Consider the following 23,878-nt stretch of genomic DNA (forward strand, 5'->3'; position numbering starts at 1 on the left):
GTGTATCAGCCAGCAGGTAGTTTCCAAGGTTTCTTCAGCTCTTGAGGAAAGTTGTATCATTACTGGAAAGGTGAGTGGGGCTGAGAGAGATGGGGCTCAATGAGTGGATGAGCGCTATGGCATGTCAGGGAATTTGAGCTATAGGAAGGGGATGGAGACTGAGCACCCAGTACTTCTCCAAACCAGTGCCACAGTCCTTGCTTGTGCCAGCCACAGCAGGGGTGTATCTATAATTGAGCAGATGGGTTCGAAGAACCTGAGCCCACCAGCTCTAAAGGGCCACCCCTCCCTATTTTCTTCATTATCTCCATCACTCCCAGGGGCCTCTGGTATGAAGGGTGATCACAGGTCCCCACTCTGTTAGCTATATTCCTGAGCTACAGCAGTGCTCTTGGGAACATGTGGGTGCTGCTACCAAGATGCTTGCTGATGGCAGCCTTGGCAGCAGCAGCAATGATATATAGATAAAAACAGAGAAGGCTGGCTGGCAGATTGTCCTCTTTGTGTATGGGTCCTTTTCCTCCAGTTTCAGTCTTCTGTTGTTCCATTGCTCTGTATTTAAATGCTTTTGCACAGCAAAGGAGCCATCAGGAGCTAGACTGAAGGAAGGAATTGGCTGCTGGACTTGCCTCCTACTTCAGGGAACTAAAACATTTTTTTAACTGTGTGGGGGAGGGTGGGAGGAACAGCAGCTACTGATGTATGATGTGTGGAAGGACAAGGAGCAGCAGCTACTCTTGTGTGTATGGTCTCAAAACCTTTTTTTAAAAAAAGCTGAGTTATTTTTACAATGGTGCGAAATGGTGCCAACAACCAGAAGCCAAACCTGTAATAGTATACATTTTTAAGAAGTAACCCCCCCATACCTTCCTGTGAGGAAAGTAGTTATTACAAAAGTATTAAAGGTTCCAAGAAGAAGAAATGCTCTAGAAAAATTGATTTGTTTGTGTCTGCATTCTGCTTAACCAAGTGGTGGTTGTTGTTGGTGGTGGAGAGGCTGAGAATGCTATATCCTCAGTGTACTAGCTCTAATCTGGTCTGTGTTTCTCCCCTTTTGTGCTTCTGTATTATGTTTACTATTCAAAATATTTGTATATTGCTTTTTAACAACAAAAGTACTCAAAATGTCTTGCATAGCAAAATACTTAACAAAATGGTCCCCTGTCCTCTGAATGGCTCTCAATTCTATGTGTATTTGACCAAAAGTTCTCAAAGAAGTTTACATAGCAAATGATATAAAAATTAAACATTTTACCCTCCCCTCAGTACATTATTTTGTGTTCTGTGTCTGTTTTTATACACTTGCTTCAGAATAAGACTTTGTAAGTCAGCTCATTGGGAACTTACTTTAAAAGCTGCCTGTCTCTCTTGCCCTTGAAAATGTTTGTTTATCCTTAAACTGGGTTAACTCTGCATTTGCCATTTTGCTGTTCCATTTAAAATCAGATTGGTGGATATACAGATATAAATTATTGCAAGTTTGTGGCTTTTCACAGACACACATGCACACACCTGATTGCATATGGTGATTTTATGGTGTTAAGGAATTCTGTGTAATATTGGTTTCAAAATACAAAAAAGGTTCATTGAAGGAATCAAACTGGACTGCTTGGTGCTGTGAGTTTATTTTTTAAAACATGCAGTTGAACTTGCTTCTGAGTATACATGCTTAGAATTGGAGTGCATGTAGCTAAAGGTTTGTAGAAATATGCATACATAACACATGTATTTTATTATGGCACTTACATCCTGCTCTTCCTCCAAGGAGTGCATGGTTCATCCTCTCCGCTTCTATCCTCAAAACAATCCCATGAGGCCGAAAGTATTTGAACCCAGGTCTTGCCAGTCCTAATCTTAACATTCTAACCACTACACCGCTCTGGCTCTCTGTTGTGTGCATATTTATTACAAGAGAAATCTTATGCAGGAGAAAAAGGAAAATCAAATTGTCATTCTACCAGTGAAGCAAACTAGTGAGGAAGATAATGAATTCCTTTAAAGCATGAAGAGGTTTAATTATCAAAATGGAGTGTTGTGTGTGTGTGTGTGTGTGCGCGCGCTGTGGGCCTCACCCCTAGATATTTTTTATCAGCACCCCTTCATGGGACTATTCATGTATATTCTAGTTGCATGGAAGGAAGGGAGAATGGAGGATATTAGTTGTGAGTTATAGACTTAGACTTGTGTGGTGGTTGTCTTGTATTTTTAAGGGAGACCTTTGCTTGTGTATTTTTAAATATGTGCAGAGAGGAACCTTGTGGCACTACAAAGATTAAAAAGTTCATGGAAGCCTAAACTTTTGAGCCTGTTTTGTCAGATACAAGAAGTGCTATCTTCAGTTGGCAGAACATATACATGCAGGCTCTGGTATAGGGGAAACATGTAAACAGTGGAACAAAGAAGTCATAAGATGCAAAAGGTATAGTCTGTGTGACTACATGTAGAGTGTGCTGCTTTTTCCAAATGAAGATGCCACCACCACCACATGACCATGGGGGTGTGGCATTGGGACATGGCGGTGTGATGGGCTATCGCAGAAAGTTCCTGCATTTCTGAATTTGCAACTACACCACTGTTTAACAGACAACCAGCTTAGTTCTAAAATTTGTCTTTCTTAGTATATGCTGTAAGTGCAAAGGCTTCTTAAAGTGTCTTGGGCCCATTGTATAGGAATTTATGGAAGGCAGGAACTAGAGAAATTTGTTCCATTTTCATGGGTGGCCATATATCTGTTGTTGCATATTCATATTGTTCTACCCTGATGCCACAGACAGCCTTTAGCCTGATGTCACAGGCAGATACCAGCATAAATATTATTCAGTGTACATTTGTAATAAGGCCCATTCAGTTTAAGTTCAATTTGTTCCAAAATTAACATAACATGTGTATGAATGGGGTTTGTTTTTGGAACATCATTAATTATGCATTCATTTAGAGGATCTGTTTAATTAAAAGAAAATTCCTTAACTTGTTTGCTGCCATATGTGCCAGCACATCAGGAGATGCAAAATTCAGTCACAAGCTGGCAGTCTCCATATTGAATACCCTGAGACGCAACATGGTTACAGGGCTAAAAATAACCTAGCATGGGTTAAAAACTGGGCAACACCATGAAAAATTATGGTCACCAGTATAGTGGCCAACTCTTTTTACTTCAACTGCTTCTAGAAATGAAACAAGGTGGCCGGGGTGGGTGGGATAATCGAAGGTTCACACACGCAATCATTAAAAAGTATAGGGCATTTATCCATATTATAGAGCTGGGTTTATTAGGACAGAAATGAGGAGCTTGTATTGGCACTGATGGTCAGCCAGTCTCCAACAGGTTCTAGGATTCAGAGGCAACAAGCTCACACTAGTGTAAATGCCAAAGAGGTTTTATTAGCCAGAGCGAAATAATACCTAAAGAGGATTACAGAACAAAAGATATACCATACATGCCTGCTGCTTGTCAGGAACCCTGACTGACAATAGATTTGCCCCCCCAGGGGCGTAGCAAGGTTGGAGTGGGCCCAGAGACAAGATTTTAAAGTGCCCCCCCCCTCCCAAAGTCCAGGGCCTCCGCACACCCCAGGTCCCCAAGGATTTAAGTCTGATATTCCAAAATAAGTATGCTGCCTGCAAATACATTTCACTGAATACACACACACACACATCACAATATATAGTGATATACATTGAGTACTAAACATTTGTATTACTTTTAATGCCTAGAACACACTAGAAAGATGAATTATTAAAATGGGCCCCTTGCTGCAGATTAGCAAAGGAGACTTTCAACCATGCAGGGTGAGCCTATGTTTGTTTTCTCAGAATTCTGAACAAATTCAGTCAAGTTTGATTGCAGGAGGTTTTTCACAGGAGGCTTTTAAAGCCCTTTAAGACACATCTCCTCTGGAATGGAGGTGCTGCATTCACATGTTGGCCAGATTTACCCTGAAGTCCCTGCAAGTTATTGGGGAGCAGTTCACACACAAGAAAAATAAAATAAAAGCACCACACATGCTTCACAGTTCTCACTCAGACCTTCTGGGTTGCAAAACAACTTGAACATAAGTGCATTTATAAATGAATGAATGAATAAATAAAATTAATAAAATACTGTTCCAGAAGTTTTTGCAATTTTCTGCCATGAAACAAGCCACTTATAGGACTTTTTAGATAGTTTTTTTTAAGTCAGCAAATTTTCCAAGCTGTTTCAAAATAAATATTCAGAGACTTCTCGGTCCCTCCCCCACCCCATATCCAAGCCCTATGGCAAGCAGATCCCTATATATGGGGGGGGAGGGCGGGAAAGGTAACCACAAAAAGAAGTTCACACTCTACCTGGCAAATGCTGGTCTGGATTAAGCAGGGCCGCAAGGGGTCTTCTGCTGCAGAGAACACTCTGGCTGCCTCCTCCTTCCTGGCTTGCTTGGGCCCTACTCGAGTTCAGGCTTCACTGCGGCCTACACGGAGCCTCCGTGGAAGCCCCGCCCACCCGCCGATCAGCTGAGAGGCGGGAGAAAAGGAGCTCTTTGCAGCTTGCCTGCTGCTTCGATTGCGGGCCAGCAGAACAAGCAGGAGAGACGGCGAAGAGGGGAAGTGGCTGAGGGGCTATGGGGCTGGGCAGGGGGCAATGGGGAGTCACATGAGGTGCCCCTGGGGTGCCCCTCCAGGCAGTGGGGCCCCCAGACAACTGTCTCCCCTTGCCCTATCATTGTTACGCGCCTGTGCCCCCCTGAAGCCAGCTGGCTGCATAGCACCTTCCCGGGACTCTTGATCTATGCTAAGCAAATTACTGGGGGGTCTTGCTGTCTTTCTTATACTTTTACAAAATTCTCGCAGCTGGAGATGGGCTGATGGGAGACCTTATCAGTAGTATGTTTCAGAGCCAAATACTGGACCACCTGCCAAGGACATTCCAATCAAGATAACGTCCTTGGCTGCACATCTTCCCATCCTCCCTATCTCAGATGGGTGATTAGAGAGCATGTTTTTAAGTAAACCTTATCTTTGCCTTGCTATAGTAATTGGCACAAAGATATAAAATTCAAAATATGAATACAGGAATGCAGGTGGTTACACAGTCTCCAGTGAAAAACAGGATTACAAGGTTACAAAAGTTTAAACTCAAACTGTTTATACAGTATGTATGAGTATGATAAACCTATAAAGTCCTACATGTACAAAGGGAAAAGGGGGACCACACTTCTAAACCTTCTTGCCATATTGCCACTACAGAGCTGTGTACAGGTATGTTGTGGTAGTGCATAGTAAACAGAACATATAAAAGATACATAATGGGCTATTCAATTCAACTCATATCCATTTTTATGGCATCCGAAGAGGTATGCTGTTTTGAACAAAGCAAGATCAAACTGCATCTTAGACCCTAACCTTTGGATTCTGAGTCCAGGAACAGAAGGGTGTCCTTTGCCATAGAATATAGGACACAGTACTGGGTTAGCAACATCTTATCATTTGCTACTAATTAAGTGTTAAGTAGCTGTCAACAACACAGCATCCAGCCATTCTTGTAATCCAGGGAAGGAATTGACATAATAGAATTCAGATGCTCTTAAGCTCCCCTCAGGTAATTGGCTCATAGACATTAATCTAAGTTAAACAGACATCCACGAAGATGTCTGAGAATTTGATCTAATTCTCTTAATTTTCACAAAACCCAAACTTTCTGTTGGTAGTAATGTTAGCGAGAGACACTACAGGCAGTAGTGCGCTCCATTTGGAAGTAACCAGGACTGGTTGAGACAAGGCAGAGATACAGCAGATAGTGGAAGCTTGCCTTGGCTCCTGATCTTTTTCTGAGTTTGGACTGACTGTGAAACAACCAGTGAGGTAAGGAGTTACTAATGGCAACAAGCCTGTGAAGGAGCCAGAGCCACCAGTACTGCATGCTCTGCCTCAGGTTATCCTGATGCAGCCACTAGGATAATCATAACAGAATAAGCAGCAACAAGCAACAGAGTTAAGATGAAGCACAGCGATATAAAGTGGAACATTATATTGAGTTAGATGTAGCTAACTCAGTACTGTGTCCTATATTCTATGGCAAATAATATCCTTCTGTTCTTGGACTCAGGGATAGGTGAAACATTGAAAGGTTAGCAATGGGCCCAAACATCTAATGGTGACGCAGATGCTTTTCAGGTAAGCAGTGGTTTCAAATGCCTTGAGACAAACCCTTCTTCAGAACTGTGTCCTCCAAAGAAGGAAAAAAAGTCTGACTGTGAGGAGTATAGAATTTTCATGCTCCATCGTTCCATAGGAGCAGGTTCTATGGGCATTAGGACTGTGCAGTGCTGCTGCCTCCTCATTCAGCCCTGCCAGAACAAATTATACCAAGTTAGAGAAGAATATATGGGTAGCAAAAGCTCAAGCAATTGGTGTGTCTTTGGTAGTGAAGGCAGATCATTTTTATATAATAATCTTGTCACTGTTTTGATCAGTCTGTGTGGACACACTAGGCTTGTTCCAACAATCATTAACTGGGTAGGACAATCATCCAACCCAGTTTTGAGAGCTGCTTGTGCTTCCAAGTTTTTATCATCTGTAAGTAAAGAGGGCAGGAGGAGGGGGAGTGCTCAGTTATAAGGCTCCTGCTGAGTAGAATGATTTTTTGTCCTACCTCATTGAACTGCTGGGTATGAGAGCTGAGTAATACGCCATCATCCTAATGATATCATCCTAACTGGCCATAGATTATCTCTCTCACACACTCTTCCTCCCCTGTTGTTTACTTGTAGACAATTAAAAATTGGGAGCTCACACAGTAGTGGTGTGCACATAACCGACATCTGATGTTTCAGAGCGTGTGTGTGTGTGGGGGGGTATCTTTCAAGATGGGGAAAGGTGTTCTTACCCCTCCTGCAAGTTTTCCCCACTGGTGCTGTCTTTTAAAATAGTCCAGCAGGGCGGCAACATACCTCCTTGCCCCGCCCCATTGCCTCCTCAGACTGGAAGTGGCCAGAAGTGCTTGGTGCGCATACGCACATCATGTGTGCACATGATGTTTGTGGGGGACATGTGCGCATGGACACACGATGTGTGCATGTGCACCAGGTACTTCCAGCCACTCCTAGTCCGAGGAGGCACCAGGGCGGCAAGGAGTTATGCTGCCAGCCTGCAGCATAAAATGCATCATTTTAAAAGACAGCACCGGCGGGAAAAATGCAGCAGAAAGGGTAAGAGCACTCTCCCCCGTCCTAAATATATCCCCCCCACCTTCAAACTGGCTGAACGCCTGGACATTCCAACTGTACTGGAGGCCCCCATAAAAGGGCCTCCAAACTGGTTCATGTACATCCCTATCACACAGCTTTCAAAACTGAAGAGGATTCTTGTACTACCAAGTTAATGATCATCAGACCAAGCCCAACCTAGGCACACTTTGGGGACATGGTAACAACTATGTATGAAAATAATGACCAATCAATATTATGATAAATGTACATGTGCTACTGAAAAGAGCAACTGTGGATCTAATTCTCCTATTTCAGTAAAACTAGTATCTTTTCATAATTTATTTATTTAGTATATTTGTACACTGCTCCAACTAACATCTCTGGGCATGAAACATAAAACTAATTAAAACAGTCAAGATGTTACATATTACTCTATCAACACAATCTAGAAGCAAGGATGAGGAGGGGCGGCAGGGAAAGACAGAACATTACAAGATGTTGCCACATGAGCCACATTACTTAGTAGAACAAGACGTATCATCAGAGGCGTAACTAGGGAAAACGGCGCCCAGGGCAAGCACTGAAATGGCGCCCCCCGCGCCCCCCCAACATACTACATTATACTTAGGTTTTTCCTCACAAGCGCCTGCCGCCGCCGCCAAGCCAGGCCACTGACTGGCCGCCAGGCACCAGCAAAGCAATGGGGGGGGGGTGTGCGGGCGGCGCGGAAGGGACCGCTCATGGGGGAGGGGGCGCCGACATGCTCCCTTGACTGCTGCAGCACTGCTGCACTGAGCAGGAAACATTTGTATTAACAAAATTTTTTTAAAAAAATTAAAAAAAAATTTTTTTGTCATGCCGGCGCCCCCCACGTGACCAGAAAAGATGGCGCCCGGGGCACGTGCCCCCCTGCCCCCCCCTATAGTTACGCCTCTGCGTATCATTGCCTTGTCAGCAGAAATGCTTTTCTGTAATATCATCTGGTTTGGTACTAAGGGGTGATGAAGAAAAGTATTAAAATGTAGTTGCCTGTATTTCCAGAATTGCTGTCTTGAAATCTAGGTAATTAAAAAAACTCCTTCTACTAAGACATAAGAAAGTCAGTGATATAATGTACTTGATGGTTTTCAGTTCTTGAAGAACTATTTCTGATTACGTATACTAAAGTTAATACATCTCACTTTATTTTAATAGCTGGTATATATCCATTAGTAAAAGATGTCTGAGTTCACTTCATCCATCATGTTTTCTAAATATTTATAGGGTGTGCTAATTTTAATTGTTACTCTACAGGAAGTTTTAGATGATAAAGTGTTTCTAGAATTTGAGGCAAAATGGCCTGATGGTTTACTGGGGAAACAAATTTTAAAAACTGTTTTACTTTGAAACCTTTAAAACTATTTGAGGAAGAATACACGTCAGCCATTAACAATCAAATGAAAGATTGTTACTTTCATGATAAGCCTCTAGAGCTGTGTATTAAGTCACTTTCTCAAAAGGAATTGTTAACTTTTATATTAACCTGTGTTAACAGCCATGTGGTCCCCAGAAGTTCCAAGATGCTCTGCACGAGTGTGCGGGACATCCTGGAGAAACCCCTGAGTCTGGGAGGCTGCTTGCAGCCTCCTGATTGGGTGTCTACTCATGTGTTACCGCTCACTGCAATGACACACGAGCAACAAAATGAGGTTAACAGAGCACTTGCTCCATTAACCTCATTTAAGGGTAGGGTGCTTTAGGTGGGCTAGCCGCCTTGGGAGCACTGGGCTCACCTGTGAGCCTGGTGGTTCCCACAATGCACAGGAAGTGGTCTAAGCTCCCTTAACCCATTTTCCATGGACCGTGGGAATAGCCTCAGGGAGAGGAAGGCGAGGGAAGGTGGAATACAGGTGAGGGAAGAGAGGGAGGCTGGGAATCAAGCAGCCCAGACAAGCAGCTTCTGCAAATGTGTGGGGGAAGAGGAGGAGGATTTCAGGTGGAAAGACTCTCCAATTGGCAAAGGAGCTGCATAATTACCTCACCTAGGCTCAGCAATCAGGCATAATCCTGGTTCAAGTCCCTCAGGTTTACAAGTATAAGAAGCAGGCATCTCAGATCTGGTCCGGATGACGGTGTCATAGGAGACTTGCTTTACAATGCTAATTACATACTGAAATGCCAAATGAGCTCTCTCAATATTCTAGAGTTAGACAGACTGTCAGACAAGATGGATTGCTTTTCTTACTGTTGTGCCATTTTGCCTAAAGACAACCACTCTCATAGGTTTCAGATTCATAGATCTGCTCCTATAGCTTTCAAAAGGATTTTTCCATGCCTGTCAGGCCTCATGCTGTAACAATTTTCTCTAGACTCAGCATACGCAGTCCTGGTCATCCCTGTCTCCACCTATATGGGGTTTTTATCAATAAAACTCTGGGGCTATTCTGATGATCAGAAAAAATATGGCTAGGAAAGCCTAGCCCAATTTTCCCCGATCGTAAGAACCACCGGGCTCGGCTGCAAGCCCGGCGGTTCTCCAGCAGGTAACCCGCTTTGGTAGCCCGCTGCTTAGCCTGGGTTTGTGGAGTGAGCACTCCGCAAACCTGGGTTATTGGATTGTGAGTAGCTGTAGTGTGGCTCCTCACCATGGCTACTCAGGAGGAGACCCCCGGAAGGGAGGCAAAAAGCCACCTCCCGGCTCCAGGGGTCTCACCAGCTTGCCCTGCGTGCTCACGCAGGGCATGCTGGAGCTTGCGGGGGCTGATCAGCCCCCACTCCCCCCAGTCCCCACCAGCTCCATCACAGAGCCAGCAACTGTGTGGGTGGCCGATATGGCTGCCCAGGGCCCCTACAGAGATCATCTGTGGGGAGAGCGGGCTTAGCCCGCTTGCCCCGCAGTTTCGACAAAAGCGAGTCTCACGGATCGTGAGACCAGCCTCTCTGTCTCTGAAGAAACATGTAAATAACTTACACGGGGACCTCAGTGCCTCTCTCTGGGTCAAAACAAGGAGGGGTATCAAGGAACAAACAAATGGAGGGGTGGGTCACATGAGGATTATAGAATAATAGTTAAGTGGTCAGTACTTTTCCTCTACTTTGCATTTCAATATTGTTTTAGCAAGCAATTTCCACTATAGAACAACAATACAGCTCCAGACAGAAAAATAAAAGCCAGTATTCTCAGCAGTACAGTAGAATCACAACATTTTTGCAAGCAGTGCAATATATGGTTCAAGGCACTTAGCAGTTCTCTAAGAAGAACTTGTCTAGTAACTTTCCCCTCTTCTCTGGTGACTAGTTCACCTAATTTCCAGTCCTGACTCTAACCAGCCAGTCTCTTGTAGCAATTCCAAGGATTGACACCAGCCTCAATCTGTCTGTTTGGGGGACTCTTTAAGTTAGGCCCCAGTTGAACCCCCTGCACCTTACAAGAGCAAAGCCCGTAGGATCAATTTGTCTCCATTGTCAATTTGTCTCCATCTCCATTGTCAATTTGTCTCCATCAATTTGTCTCCATCTTGTTTATGTGAGGAGTTTCCAGCTAGTCTCTCCTCACCCAGATGAATGGAAATAGGAAAATATTGTAATGTTGCCATGATCAGTGATTGCAATGTCAGCATTAAACCAGACAGTGGGAGACCTAAGAAAAGTCCTGCTGTAACAGGCCCAAGGTCTGTCTAGTCTCGCATCCTGTTTCACACAGTGGCCCATCAGATGCCTCTGGGAAGTCCACAGGAAGGAGCTGAGGAAATGCCCTACTGTTACTCCCCCAAACTAGTACTAAGAGACATGGTGTCTCTGAGGCTGGAGGTGACCTATAACCCTCAGTCTAGTAGCCATTGATAGACCTGTCCTCCGTTAATTTATCTAAACTGCACTAAAGCCACCCAGGCTGTTGTATGTCACCACATCTTGTGGCATAGAATTTCCTAGTTTGATTATGTGTTGTGTGCAAATTACTTCCTTTTGTTGGTCCTAAATTTCTTAGCAATCAGTTTTATGGGATGACCCCTGGTTCTAGAGTTATGCAAGAGGGAGAAAAATTTCTCTCTATCCACTTTCTCCACACCATGCATGATTAGCTCCATTCTGTCACATTGTCCATTTGTATGAAACCGTCTTTGCAATTATTTCAGTTTTTAAATGACAGTAACATTTTTCCAGGATTTTGGAATTGTGGCTGATGTAAAGAGACTGTTAGAATTGGAAACCTGTTAGACATTTTGGAGACTTGCAATATTCACCTCCAAGAAGAAGTGAGTATTATGATGAGCCTTTATATCCCACTTTTTCTCCAAGGAGCTCAGAGTGGTGTACATGGTTATTTTTATCCTCACAACAGCCCTGTGAAGTAGGTTAGGCTGAGAGATACATGACTGGCCCAGAGTCAAAGTTTAGAACGCCTGAACCATCCTTGAGCCAGCTGTGGGGGAGGGGGCTGCTTGAGTCCTCAAGTTGGACCAGTTTGATGGTGAACCTGCTCAACCTTGGACCGGTTTGCACATCCCTAAGGGAAGGAAGAATGCATAGTCATTTTGTATAGAAAGAATGCTTGCAAACTTCAAGCCTGTTTTACTAGTATATTAAATGATTTTTCTGAATATTTTATTTATTTATTTGATATATATACTGCCCTTCCAAAAGTAGCTCAGGAAAGTTTACAATAATATCAAAAACCAGTTAAAAGCAGATCAAAATTACAATTAAAACTAGATAACATTAAAAGTAGATACTGTTAGGCTAAAAAGATAGGTCTTTAAGGTTCTCCTGAAAGTCTCCAAGGAAGACATTCATCTTATATTCATGGGGAGTTTGTTCCACAACCTAGGGTAGACAACAGAAGGTCCCATCTGAGGTTGCCACCCGATGAACCAATGGCACCTGAAGATGGACACTTCCTGATGAGGTAAAATAAAATTGTATCAGAACACTTTTCCTGCAATTTGTTCAAAGTCCTTCTGTATACTGACTAAACTAAAGGAAAGATATACAGAGTAATCTCTTTAAAAAGTTAAAAAATAAGTAATTTTAGAAATCCATAAATCTCAGTGAGTGTTCTATAGTGACAAAAATGGATCTTTGAACAAAAATAACGCATTTAGATAACGAAAATGCTTTTCTTAGACTTCTGTAGAGAAAAATATGTCAAAATTATTGTTGGGTGTGCCCATTTTGAATTTTTCATCTCACCTCAAGTTTTTGGGAGAGCCTAATTTGTTCTCCATCCTTCTAAGTTATCAAACACTTTGGTCCTTTTAAAATAAATAAATAAAATGAAATAACATAACTACTATTTTGCTTCTACTACAGTGATGTTAACTGTTTTTCAGTCCTTCAGGTTGAGAGTCATTTCCTACTGCTCTAAAATACATTCAGTGTTGCACTTTTCAGAACCAGGGTGCCCTTCAAGAGAAATTGATCACTGTTAAGCCCCAGTGCCTTTTTGGAAAGTGTGCCTAGAGTGCTGGGAAGTGGGAGCTCTTTGGGGGAAATACTGGGAAGGATTACTCTTCTGAACACTCCTTATACATCTTCCAAGGTGTGCTGAGGCTCAAGAGGGCTTTATTTCCCTTTAAAGAGCTCTGGACAGTGTGCAGCACTGTGTGTTGAGAATTACATATGTAACACAAATATACCTCTCAACACCTCTCAATTGAAGCTTTGCCTGTAAGCTTTCATTATACTTTTCCCCCACTGTGTTTTTAAAATAAATGCTGTTTTATTTATAAACTAAGTTGCAACATCTCTAATTGTTTTAGTTTATATTTTAGACCAGGGATTCTCAACATTGGGTCCCCAGATGTTATTGGACTTCAACTCCCATAACCCCCAGCTTAAGTGGCCTTTTGGGGGGATTATGGAAATTGAAGTCCAATAACATCTGGGGACCCAATGTTGAGAATCCCTGGTTTAGACTACTGACTACTACTGGTAGCAGTATTAGTAGACTGTCGATGAAAAAAATTCAAAGTAGTTCACAAAGAAAAGAGACTGACATTAGTCAGCTTAAAGAGTGGGCATGGTTAAAGATGGATGAAATTTCCTGTTTAAATACAAAAAGCAATACTTTAATTTAGAGGTTAGTCTTCAGTCAGGTAATGGTAACCAGTGGCAATGAGTTAAATCTGGAGATAAGAATTTGGTTGATTAGCTTATTCTCCTGCTTTTTATGGAAAGGTCATTTGTCAGTTGTGTCTGTGGAATTGAAGTAACTTTTTCACTTAGACAAGCTTGACTTTATTGCATTGCCATTCATATGCATGGCAACACTTTTCTGCCCTTTTCAACAGTTTCTCAATAACTCTTCTAAAAAAACCTCAATGGAATATGTTGTGAATTACAATATTATGACTGAATTCTGATATACTGGAGCTACATGGGGCAAAAGTTGCAACTTTGGTATGTCCGAATGTGTGCAACCATGGTTTTGTGGTGAAACCATGTGGTTTGCCTCGCAAAACTCCAATTTGAACCTTCAGTTTGCAGTAAGGTTGCCATCAAGACCTGAGGTTTGGCCATGAAAGCATTATGTTCAAATACAGACAGTGCCATAACTGCGGTTCTGTGTAGTTTTTGAAACTGCAATCATATAGATAGTGATGCAAACATGCCCAGGTTCACAAGCACAAATGGGCCATGTGGCAACATCAGCTGGGTACCTCTTTAGGATGCCAGGATAGGAACAAATGGCAGTGGAGGGGCAGGTTTATAAGGCAGCCCCAACCAGGGGTTCTTGAATTCCTAAAGTCACTTTTTTTTCACAATGATGTTTCACCCAGCTCTAGGCTTACTCATGAGAAGGGTCAACAGTATCAGCAATGTCAACACTGAGAGAGAATTCCTCCTCTGTGATGATGGATGCTGATCCTGAGTGGACTGCTCACTCATTAGAGTGTAAGGCCATGGAGACATCCCCCACAGTTCATGAGAAGAACTGTCTGTGGGGACAGAGGTGTTGGGAAAAATCTAACGATGTGTGATGACAAAAAAACACCTTCTCCCATGTATAGCTCTCTCATGAGAGTGTCAGGCCATGGAGGCAAGATGGTGCTTATGCCTGCCTCATGTGACGAGGGCACAACCCACCCCCCACAACATTGCGCTGGCGCAGTGGCCAGGAATGGCATTCTTTAGAGAAGTTTACACAATTGCTACAGGAGCAGAAAATGTCATATATTGAACTGATAAGCTTTCCCCAAAACCTGATTAGCTGATGCATGACAGCTGTTGTACACAATCTATTATGTATGGCCAGGCAAATCGGCCTTGAGTGATGCTGAACTGTAAGAGCAGAAACAATAAAATTTATTTATTTATTTGTTTGTTTGTTTATCATATTTTTACACCGCCCAAAATTTACATCTCTGGGCAGTTTACAACAAGATTAAAAAGTAAAACATTGATTAAAAACAAAAACAAAACAAAACAAAAAATTTAAAGCAAGAAATTTAAAACACAATTTAAAATTTTAAAATAATATTCTAAAAACAACATTCAAAACAATCAAAACAATATCAGTTAAAAGCCTGGGTGAAGAAATGCGTCTTTAAGGACTTTAAAAAGGATATCAGAGATGGGGAGGCTCATATTTCACTAGGGCACGCATTCCAAAGCCTCGGGGTAGCCACGGAGAAGGCCCGTCCCTGAGTAGCCACCAGATTAGCCGGTGGCAAATGCAGACAGACCTCTCCTGATGATCTCAATGGGTGGCGGGGTTCATTACGAAGAAGCCATTCTCTTAAAAACCCAGGTCCCAATCTGTTTAGGGCTTTATAGGTTATGACGAACACCTTGTATTTTGCCCAGAAACATATTGGGAGTCAGTGTAACTCCACTTATAAATGCCACTTATGTAATGCTAAAGACAATAGGGATGTGCTCGAATCGATTTTTTCTGTTTCAATTTGTACCCGAATTGAAACACCCCAAATTTGTTTTGAGTCTGAACCTTATCTTCCTGAATCACCCCAGATATGAGTTTGACCCAGATTTTCCAAATCTGAATTGATTTGGATCAAAAAAGGGTCCTGGGACCAAAAGGGTGGGGGTGGGGAAGTGCCCAGTGGGTGGAAGCTACCACCCAGATTTCAAAGCAATTGGAAAAAGGGGTGATATTTAATCCCCCCCCAAGTTTATGTGTCTTTAATATTTTTCCCATAGGGAATAATGGGGATTCCAGCAAACTTATAGCTCTACATGGGGGGCACTGGGGTGGCCCAGAGTGGGGTGTGGTGGGTGGTAGTGCCCAATGGGTGCAAGGAAGCTACCACCCATATTTCAAAGGAATTAGGCAAAGGGCTGATATTTATATGATTTTTAAGTTTGCACGACTAAGATTTTACCCATAGGGAATAATGGGGATTCCAGCAGCCTTAGTTATAACTCTCTGGGGGGTGACGCCAGGGTGGCCCAGGGTGGGTTGTAGTGGGTGGTAGTGTCCAATGGGAAAAGTAAGCTACCACCCAGATTTCAAAGGAAATGGGCTAAGGGCTGATTTTAAAGAATTGTTGCAGTTGGCACGTCTTTGGGGCAGATTCAGGGCAGAAAGGGGGTTTTAGGGGCAGAAGATTGGGTTGGGTGGTAGTGCCCCAATGGGTGCCTGCTACCATCCAAATTTCAAAGGAATTGGGCAAAGGGCTTATTTTTAAAGAATTTCTGAAGTTTACACTTCTTTAAGCTTTTCCCCCATAGAGAATAATGGGTTTTTTTAGCAGCCCCATAACTCCACTTGGGGGGCACCAGGGTGGCCTAGAGAAAATGGTGGTGTAGTGCACATAGGATGCCAACCACCCCCATACCCCCGAGCCCATGGGGTACTGCATATTGTTGGTCCTGAGGTATTCTAAGTGTAGATTCTCTGGTAGCAAAGGATTCATTTTCAATGACAAATGAAATTCCAGTTGTCCAATTCCTTTCAAATCTGGGTGGTAGTAGGAATCCATTGGGGCACTACCACCCCATCCACTGTGGCACTCCTAGGAGGCACCCAAAGGCAAAAATGGAAAGTGTCTGTCCTCATTGTCCCATAGGTTGTATGCAACAAACATCAAGAACAGCAGAGCTTTGCAAAGAACAAGGTTTCCAAAGGTCACGCACATCCACTGTGTCACACACTAACCACATCCACTGTGTCCCACCATCCCCACCCCCAGAAATGCAATTGATCTACGCACAAAAATGCAATTGATCTACGCACAATGAAATGCACTGCCCCACACGCACCCTCCCAATGCAGGGTAACAGTAGCAGCCAGCACCAGCAAGCAAGCAAGCAATGTGATATCACAGATGCAGCAGACTAGGACCAACAGCATCTAATGAGCCCTGCCCTCCCTCCTCCCAAGCATTTTTCATCCACAAGCAGCAGATACAGCAGCTACATCTGTGACACCCAGCCATAAAAGTGGGTTAAGCAACGATGCAAAACAACTTTTTGTCAGTGGAACAGCGAGGTGTGGCTTCCCTCCCACCTGCACAAGTAGAAGAGTGATGATGACAACAATGGCACACATTTTTTTGGCACATTTCTTTGACATTTCTGCAACGGATCTGATCATTTCTGCAATGGATCAGAGTGGCACCAGCAGCACAACCTGTTGTAAATGCAACAATCTAGTTTGAATAAAAATGCTGATGATGCTAGAAGTCACAATAAGACCCAATCTTCATTGCAAAGAAATCCACAGAGACAGAGAGTGAGAACCTGTCCTGTGCCCATCCATGAGGTCCCCAAAATACACAAGCATAACAACAAAACAAAACAAGGCATTTGAATTGCAGATAGATAGATAGATAGATAGATAGATAGATAGATAGATAGAGACACACACACACACACACACACACACACACACACACACACACATACATACATATACATATGCATACACACACACATGTATACATGTATATAGGTGTGTGTGTACACACACAGACTGCTAGACTTGAGATTAAGTAGGGGGGAAACATAGTATACCTGTGCGTGCATGCTCTGTGAAAGGGTCAGTGGGTTTAGGGTTACCTCAGAATGCTGTGTGCTCCCTAAATCTGTGTGACAGACATTTGAGAAGGTACCAGCAGCAAGCTCATCCTTGGCCATGACTGGGGGTGGGGGTAGGTGGGTGCATGTGTCTATGTGGTGCTGCTTCAGTCACAGTCCTTCCATGGGTGGAAAAAAGCAAAGCAAAGTCTCAGACAACAAACATTAAATAGACAAGTGAAAGCCACATTACAAAACAGAAATGCATGAACAACAACTCATCATCATCACATCAAAAACATCAGCAAGCATCATATTCTTATCACATTGACATTTATCATTTTCACTTCGGCATCAATTCAAAATAGTAAATGAAAGCAATTAGTTCATATCAGCATGAATCTTCCAAAACTCTCCCTCCTGCTGCCCTCTCCGCCAGCAACCATAGCCTCTGTGGATGGGTGGTGGTGGTGCTGCTGAGCCATAGTGGCGCCAGGCCTTGACGCACCACCCACCTCCGTCATGAGCCTCATGGTCAAACAAAGACTATTCAACATTAAAGGGAAACAAAGAAAACCCTCTGTGATAGTGTGCTCCCCTCATGCGTGTGTGTGTGTGTTGTGTGTGTGTAGTCAGAGTGGCCTGGAGATCACCCATGGTCTTCTCGAGGAGAAGACTGGTGGGCAAAGCCCGGCTTAGCATACCTGCCTCAGTGCACAAGCTGTTTGTGGCAGCATAGAACGGCTTGAGTACTAAGACCAGCTCGGAAATGAGCTTCCAGTCTGCAGTGGACAGGTTGCACACATCTAAGCCACTACGACTTGCCGGACTGTGGATGGCTCCCTCTTGCTCCTGTAGGTGCAGGAAAGGTGGTGCATGCATGGTAGAGTGAGGACACCACTCTCCTACTGAAGGTGGTGCGTGAGGGGATTTTGTACTCTAGGGCAAGCACCTGGAGCAGACGGAGGAAGCTGACATTCTCTATGATATTAAAAGACTGATCGTCCAAAGGCTAGAGTCTGTGCCCACTGCCCACTTAGAGTCCGTAGGCTGGACTGGACACAGGGAAAACACAATATAGGCTGCTGTTGCTGGACTACTGCCCTGGGGTGATGGCTGAAGGCTTTGCTTGTTTTAAGGAAAGTTGAGCGTGGGGGTGGGGTAAATGGGCGCAGTGAAGAGGTTAGAGTGTGTGCCCACTCAGAGCCTGTAGGCTGCTGGGCAGAGAATATTAATACTATATATATTATGGGCACAGAAGGCTGGAGGACAGGCTTCTTTTTAAAAAATGCAAAAAAAAAATCTTTGGGATGGGAAAAAAAGACACAATTGTTTGTTAAAACCACCTTTCTAACCACCTACTAGTACTAGCTAATGGGGATCCCTCCCACAGACAGAACCCATATTTAAACTTCTTCTAAACTAAACACACAACTTTTTAAAATTCAGTTGCAGCCCAAAACCTCCCTCCAAACAGGAACCCCCCCCCAAAGAATACACAATTCCAGAGATGTGTGTGTGTGGTGTGTGTGTGTGTTTTAAAATAAATGGGTACTCACTCAGTCTAAGGCTTCACCCACATTGCGTCCAGTATTCCACTTTTGTGGTCTGGTCTCTCTTTCTTCTTCAGTCTTCAGATGGGGTGGAGGGCTGGAGCCTGGAAAATCTGGAGGGGAAGGGGGTGCCTGGCTGGCCAGGTGGCCAGTGGCCACAGGCGCTCTGGGGCTGGTGGCTGGCACAGGCAGGCAGTGATTCTCTCAGCAGCAGGAAGGGATGAAAAAATTGGAATTCTCTTTTCTTCTCTAGAATGATCTTTTTCTATACAAAAAAGCAATTAATGCAGCAGAGAATCCACCCCAGGCTGGCACAGGCACTGGCAGGCTGGCACAGGCAGACTGGGTGGCACTGGCAAGCAAGGCAGGCTGGAAAAGCAGAACAATAGGTGATGCAAAGCATAGCTCTCTCTCTTATCCCACGAGGCAGATAGGCAGAATGATGGCTGCTGCCTCTTTAAATCCCTTTGAAAATCCCTCCTTGAACTCTGCCCCCACATTTGCCCCTTCTTCAACCTTCCCTTGGCCAATACGGGGTCATTTAGCAATTGCAAGAGCCAAAGGAGCCAATCAGGAACAGGGAGACAATTGTCAGCAGCTCAGCCCATGCTTTCGCTTACCAATCTGAAGCCTGGAAAGGCAGGAAATTCTAATCAAAGTCAAACACAAAATGTAGACTACACAAAGAGATAGCCACAAAATGGAAGTCCGAAACAACAAAACTTTTGGTTCCGAAATCCGGGCGATTGTTTTTGTTCACGAATCTTTCAGGACTTGCAATCAGGCAATTCGTTTTTTGCACAAATCGCCCGCAAAGGCCTGATTTGGGTACAGATCTTTCTGTACCCAAAAACGTTTCACACATCCCTAAAAGACAATAGGTTACATGACAGATAATTTATTCATGATTATGTGCAACATCTCTTGCTTGATGTTGATTTCCCCCCCGTTGCTGACCAATTACATTTGTTAAAAATACCATGGAAACTACTGTTATCATAATGTGCCAAAATGCTTTATAATTAATGCAATATGACATCTTATTAAGCATGTTGAGTCCTTTGACAGTTATAACATATCAATAGGTGCTAACATCCATATCTAATATCTTTAGCCTAAGTAGGTAGTAAAGGCTCGTTCAAAGGAATACATAGAAATGCTTTTTCCCCATAGAGGCAGACCATGGGAGTATAACATAAGCAATTACAAATGGCAACATGAGTAATAAAATTCTGCAGCCTGGGACATACAACCTGGAAAAGATATTGTGGGCACAAATTATGAAGGAGCAGATAATGATCACAGCTATTAAGGGAAAGTAGGTGCTTGACATCTGATCAATTCTGCATCCTTGTTCGCTTAGTACTCTGATTCGTTTAGACTCCTACACCTCTATCTCCATCCTTTCCTGCATTTTAATTTTTTGTTCCTTTGTGTGTTATTTTAAAACAAACATATAGCTTGAGAACATTTCAGCGATGTGCTGAAATATGAATTCTGTTCTATTACATAGTTTGCTTGCCACTAAATGAACATTTACAAACAAGGACAGAATATTGATTACCAATAGAACACTGCACCTTTTCACATTCATTGTGCATTGGGTGTCAGCAAATTATAAATTTGGATCAGTCCCAAACAGCTACAGCAGTTTTACTATATTGTGCTATGGTTGACTTTGCTATATAAGACCATTTTGGGGGTGGGGGAGTACTGAAGAATCAATTCACAGATCTTTGTTTATGTACATGTACCCACTTACATATTTTATGTACTTTTATTATTTACTTATTATTTATTATTAACTTTTTAATTTACTTTTTATTTACTTTTGGATTATTACAGTAGATAAAAGTTGTATGTACTTTGCCTATTAAATGGTTTTATTTTACAAAATTAGAAAATAAGTTTTCAAAGTACTGTAAATAGTGTTTGTGAGAGTGATCATGGCTCAAGCCCTAGGTTTTCATAGAATATTTAGGCTGGTTCAGGACTTGCATCAGGGGTCAGCATCACTGGACAGCTGCTAAGAATCCTGGACCCTTAGAAGGGCCCATTACTGATCCCCAAGACAACCTCAGTGCCTATAATATATCCTTTGTTTTGGGTGTTTTATCACACCCAAGTTAGAGGTAGCACATGGACATAGATTGCTGAATGACCCTAGAAACTAGAGTGGCTCCTGATTGGCCTGGAAGATACCGCCTGAATGGGTCAACTGCTTCTACAAGACCTGTCTGAATAGGTCAATTGTTTCTACATTTGCCCCCTCGTAATCATTTATTTTTATTTGTATCTAGATTCTTACTTTCATTTTTTAAAAATAGTCCAGGATAATAATCTTATGCCCAGTTTGTAACATGTTACATGAAAGAACTATACAGGTGAAACTCGAAAAATTAGAATATCGTGCAAAAGTTCATTAATTTCAGTAATGCAAATTAAAAGGTGAAACTGATATATGAGATAGACGCATTACATGCAAAGCGAGATAAGTCAAGCCTTAATTTGTTATAATTGTACAGCTCATGAGAACCCCAAATCCACAATCCCAGAAAATTAGAATATTGTGAAAAGGTTCAACAGCCTCAAAAGGTACAGTAATTGCAAAAGAAGTTGGATGTTCCCAAAGTGCTGTATCAAAGCACATCAATAGAAAGTTATGTGGAAGGGAAAAGTGTGGGGAAAAAAGGTGCACAAGCAGCAGGGATGACCGCAGCCTGGAGAGAATTGTCAGGAAAAGGCCATTCAAAAGTGTTGGGGACTTTCACAAGGAGTGGACTGAGGCTGGAGTTAGTGCATCAAGAGCCACCACACACAGACGGATCCTGGACATGGGCTTCAAATGTCGTATTCCTCATGTCAAGCCGCTCCTGAACAACAAACAACGTCAGAAGCGTCTTACCTGGGCTCAAGAAAAAAAGAACTGGTCTGTTGCTCAGTGGTCCAAAGTCCTCTTTTCTGATGAGAGCAACTTTTGCATCTCATTTGGAAACCAAGGACCCAGAGTCTGGAGGAAGAATGGAGAGGCACACAATGCAAGATGCTTGAAGTCCAGTGTGAAGTTTCCACAGTCTGTGTTGATTTGGGGAGCCATGTCATCTGCTGGTGTTGGTCCACTGTGCTTCATTAAGTCCAGGGTCAACGCAGCCGTCTATCAGGAGATTTTGGAGCACTTCATGCTTCCTTCCGCAGACGAGCTGTATGGGGATGCTGACTTCATTTTCCAGCAGGACTTGGCACCTGCCCACACTGCCAAAAGTACCAAAACCTGGTTCAGTGACCATGGGATTACTGTGCTTGATTGGCCAGCAAACTCGCCTGACCTGAACCCCATAGAGAATCTATGGGGCATTGTCAAGAGAAGGATGAAAGACATGAGACCAAACAATGCAGAAGGCCGCTATTGAAGCATCCTGGTCTTCCATAACACCTCAGCAGTGCCACAGGCTGATAGCATCCATGCCATGCCGCATTGAGGCAGTAATTGCTGCAAAAGGGGCCCAAACCAAGTACTGAATACATATGCATGCTTATACTTTTCAGAGGTCTGATATTGTTCTATTTACAATCCTTGTTTTATTGGTTTCATGTAATATTCTAATTTTCTGGGATTGTAGATTTGGGGTTCTCATGAGCTGTACACCATGATCATCACAATTATAACAAATTAAGGCTTGACTTATCTCGCTTTGCATGTAATGCGTCTATCTCATATATCAGTTTCACCTTTTAATTTGCATTACTGAAATTAATGAACTTTTGCACGATATTCTAATTTTTCAAATTTCACCTGTAATACTTCTGGCCTCTAATGGTATTTATAATATGTAGGTTAAACAAATGGTCAGGTTAGTTTCCCTGTTTTGATATAAATGTTTGTCATGTAAGAATAATTTTCTATCGGTAAACTGGAAGCAATGAATTTTTCGGAAACTGTTCTTTGGGACTACTTTAACTCTAAATCATTGGGAAATCAAGATAGCCAACAAAAGTATTTCCAGGCTTATGGCAGAATGTCTGCACTTCTTTGTTCCTTTAAGCAGCTAAAAACAGAGAGCTTGGCCTTCTTGGTCTGCTTTCTGAGCAGCAGAATGAGCCCTTTATGGATCTTGTTTGAGATATATTTAATAATTTTTGGTGGTCATTTGGCAATTAAAGTCTTTTCTGTTTAGAATATTAAAGGGTATTGTAAATTTTTTAAAAATCTTAGGGAATGGTTTGATGATCATACAAGAATTGAATCTGTTGAGGAAAAAAATTAAATAAGGACATTTCTGAAGCTTGTTGTAGATAAGCAGGATCTAGCAGTTTGTTACACAAACTTGTTCTTAAAAGCCCTTCTAAGATTTCATAAATTAGCCTTTATATCTTTTAAAAAATATAGTTTGGTCCAGTTCAGATATCACACTGAGCCAGGATAAATTCAGATGATACACTGTGGCTCCCATACCACACATGCTCCACAGGCATTTTGTGCACCATAGGCACTGCTGTAACTTCCAGCTGCAAGCTGCACTAGAGCACACTTGTGCAAACAGACTTGCAGAATTGTACGGTCATTATTTAAAACAGTAATGTAATGCTACATGGTATGTAAACCAATGTTCCCTTGTGCATATGTACTCTTCCTCCTTTTTGCACCCATGGGACAAAATATGACCAGAATATGGCAACAAACTATATAGAGCAATCCTTGCCAAAGTTTTGAAATAAGATTTTAAACAAGGAAAATTCTGGAGTGTATAATAATGGGTGCATCTCTTGGCAGTCTGTGTGCCATGGTTACATCAAGAGTGAACAGGGCTATAGTGAATGAGAAAAATACACTGAGGTTCTTCTCACGATCAAGTGAGAAGAGCCAAATCAGGTTTGCAGGGAGAGCGGGCTAAGCTCGCTCCGTGACGGAGCTGGCAGGGGCTTGGGGGTTTGGGAGCCACGCGGCCACTGGAAGTTCCAGCATGCGTGAGCATGCAGGGCATGCTGGAGAGACTGCTTTTTAGCCTCCCGGTTGAGGGTCTACTCGTGAGTTGCTGTGGCATGAAGTTGCACCACGGCAACACACAATTTTAAAAACCACTCACTCCACAAAACCGGTTTAAGGGCAGGGACAATTCAGCGGGTTACCCGCTTGGAAACCACCGAGCTCGCCTGCGAGCCCTGTGGTTTACAGAGCCAGCCCAA

At 42.9% G+C, this 23,878-nt stretch overlaps 1 protein-coding gene and 1 long non-coding RNA gene across 5 annotated transcripts in view; one reads left to right on the forward strand and one right to left on the reverse strand.

The window, feature by feature from the left end:
- LOC128349145 (uncharacterized) overlaps positions 1-4,430 on the reverse strand; it is a 28,077-nt gene extending 23,647 nt beyond the window's left edge. For both annotated transcript variants that reach the window (XR_008318583.1, XR_008318582.1), the window contains exon 1: positions 4,327-4,430. This is a non-coding gene — a long non-coding RNA (uncharacterized LOC128349145). The remainder of the gene's footprint in view (positions 1-4,326) is intronic.
- Positions 1-23,878, forward strand: part of NCAM2 (neural cell adhesion molecule 2) — a 380,393-nt gene that overhangs the window by 61,257 nt on the left and 295,258 nt on the right. The window lies entirely within an intron of this gene.

The sequence above is a fragment of the Hemicordylus capensis genome, chromosome 3, assembly GCF_027244095.1.
Source record: "Hemicordylus capensis ecotype Gifberg chromosome 3, rHemCap1.1.pri, whole genome shotgun sequence".
Taxonomy (NCBI): Eukaryota; Metazoa; Chordata; class Lepidosauria; order Squamata; family Cordylidae; genus Hemicordylus; species Hemicordylus capensis.